This window comes from Schistocerca piceifrons, unplaced genomic scaffold (genome assembly GCF_021461385.2).
Source record: "Schistocerca piceifrons isolate TAMUIC-IGC-003096 unplaced genomic scaffold, iqSchPice1.1 HiC_scaffold_1094, whole genome shotgun sequence".
NCBI lineage: Eukaryota > Metazoa > Arthropoda > Insecta > Orthoptera > Acrididae > Schistocerca > Schistocerca piceifrons.
The window spans coordinates 187,501-190,000 of NW_025726901.1; the positions used below are offsets into that span (position 1 = coordinate 187,501).

Below are 2,500 nucleotides of genomic sequence, written 5' to 3' on the forward strand. Positions count from 1 at the left end.
CTAACCCACGTCGTGCCTTAACCTAACCCACGTTGTCGCCTAACGTAACCCACGTTGTCGCCTAAACCTGCTCTGTAATTGTTATACGACTCGTTCAATTAGTGTAGTGTTGCCCACCCGCAACCCTCGCAATATAGTTCGCTACTCGCACTCCCCGCTCCCCTGTGTATCGCTTCATGTTAAACACCTTGCAAGTCTTGCTCACTTTCCACATGCTCCTGCTGTACACTGTAATGTGGATGGCAGCAGGACGTACATGCCGCCCCTCCCCACGTCCCCACCTTGCCCCCTGCCTTCGCAAGCTGGTTGGTGAGAACTTTGCATGTTCAATGCCCTCCGCATGCGACGTACTCAGGCTACGTTGTGGTGCGGCCTGTGTCAACTGTCCGCTAATGTCGTACGCGTAAACCACAATCTGTACTGCACATTCGTCCTTATGTACTGAATGATACATCGTGGCACATGTGTGACCGTACAACGACTGCGCCCAAAAACGGCGGACCATACAGTGCAAATATTGTGCACGCAGCTACGTGTCGTCTCCCTATGAGAGCTGGATTGCAGTGTGGTACGCCATAGAGACGTGTGGGAGGAACGGACGCCGTGGATGGCGATCAGCATGAGCTGTCTGTTGATGTATTCGGACCTAGTCGTCTCTCCTCACACACCGTGATGGCATGGTGCACCGCGTTCCATATCTGCGACATGCTACAGAGGCCGGTTGACAGTCGTTCGAGCAATGGACATCGCATACGTACGGGGGCCACCTTCCACGTATTGTCTAGGCGTGCACATTTTGTTGCGTGTATGTGGGCAGACGTAGTGTGGCGTGACACCTGACACAGGCATGCAATAATCGTGGAAGTTGCAAATGGCGATGGACGCCTGCGTTTTCTGGTGAAGTTACGCAAATGAACAAATGGTAACCTGTTGTGGTGCGGTTGTTCTCGCTAGGGGTGAATCGGTGATGGCGACGATAGGTTGAGGTACTAACCGGTTGTTCCAGCGATACCCACCATGCCGACGAAACTGAACGGCATCTGGGTGTGAAGCGATACGCGGCGGTGGCTGGGTGGGACCGTCCCCGGCCGGTGAGGGGGCGCCTCCCGGCGTGCTGGCCGCGCGGTGCGTGGGCGCACGCGCTACAGCCGGCTGGTGGGGGCGGCCAGTGGCAGGCGCGCCGGCCGACGGACGCGGCAGGCGTCGCAGCTGCGCGCCGGCGCACCCTGCGCGCGGCGCCGTGCGGCCAAAGTAGGTCCTCGCGGGCCCGGTGCGAAGCGCGGTGGACATCTTCAGTGTGCTGGTCCGATTGAGGACTGTGTGCGTTGAGGATGCGCTGCCGCCCGGCGCTCGGCGCCGCGACGCCGTCTGCTGCTCGGTCGCCCCAGCGGTTCTCGCTGGTGGTTTGTATCGCAGCTGTGCGGATGTGTTGGCGCGTGCGCTGTGCTGGGAGAGTTCGCTTCGGCACCCAAGTGGGGCTTTTGTCCTTCTGTGGCGCTGGCGTTGGAGCTGCCGGTCACCGTAGGTGGCGCGTGTTGTCTCCCGCCGGCAATGCCACGACAGTACGCTCCCGGGCCTCTGTCGGCAGCGGCAAGCTCAGTTGGGAGCACGGGTGGTCGCACCGAAAGCGTCTACTCGCCTAACTCCGGGCGATTGCGCCTCTCTCGAACCCGACCAAGTACTTGGGACGGCGCTGCGCGCCGCCGGGACCTGAGAGGGTTTCGAGGTGTATTGTGCAGGGGAGCTCAGCCTCCTCCTGTTTGCAGAATGATTGAGCGGACGCTTGCGTGTTCGCGCGGGCCCCCGGGACACACTCCCGGGCGGCCGGCTGCTCAGCTCTAGTTGACGCAGCTCCCTGGTTGATCCTGCCAGTAGTCATATGCTTGTCTCAAAGATTAAGCCATGCATGTCTCAGTACAAGCCGCATTAAGGTGAAACCGCGAATGGCTCATTAAATCAGTTATGGTTCCTTAGATCGTACCCACGTTACTTGGATAACTGTGGTAATTCTAGAGCTAATACATGCAAACAGAGTCCCGACCAGAGATGGAAGGGACGCTTTTATTAGATCAAAACCAATCGGTCGGCTCGTCCGGTCCGTTTGCCTTGGTGACTCTGAATAACTTTGGGCTGATCGCACGGTCCTCGTACCGGCGACGCATCTTTCAAATGTCTGCCTTATCAACTGTCGATGGTAGGTTCTGCGCCTACCATGGTTGTAACGGGTAACGGGGAATCAGGGTTCGATTCCGGAGAGGGAGCCTGAGAAACGGCTACCACATCCAAGGAAGGCAGCAGGCGCGCAAATTACCCACTCCCGGCACGGGGAGGTAGTGACGAAAAATAACGATACGGGACTCATCCGAGGCCCCGTAATCGGAATGAGTACACTTTAAATCCTTTAACGAGTATCTATTGGAGGGCAAGTCTGGTGCCAGCAGCCGCGGTAATTCCAGCTCCAATAGCGTATATTAAAGTTGTTGCGGTTAAAAAGCTCGTA

The 2,500-nt window shown here is 57.7% G+C and overlaps 1 non-coding gene across 1 annotated transcript in view; it reads left to right on the plus strand.

The window, feature by feature from the left end:
- The first annotated feature begins 1,852 nt into the window (after positions 1–1,852).
- The window catches only part of LOC124727334, a 1,909-nt gene continuing 1,261 nt past the window's right edge, over positions 1,853–2,500 (plus strand). The window contains exon 1 of the ribosomal RNA XR_007007073.1: positions 1,853–2,500. This exon is cut by the window's right edge and continues 1,261 nt beyond it. This is a non-coding gene — a ribosomal RNA (small subunit ribosomal RNA).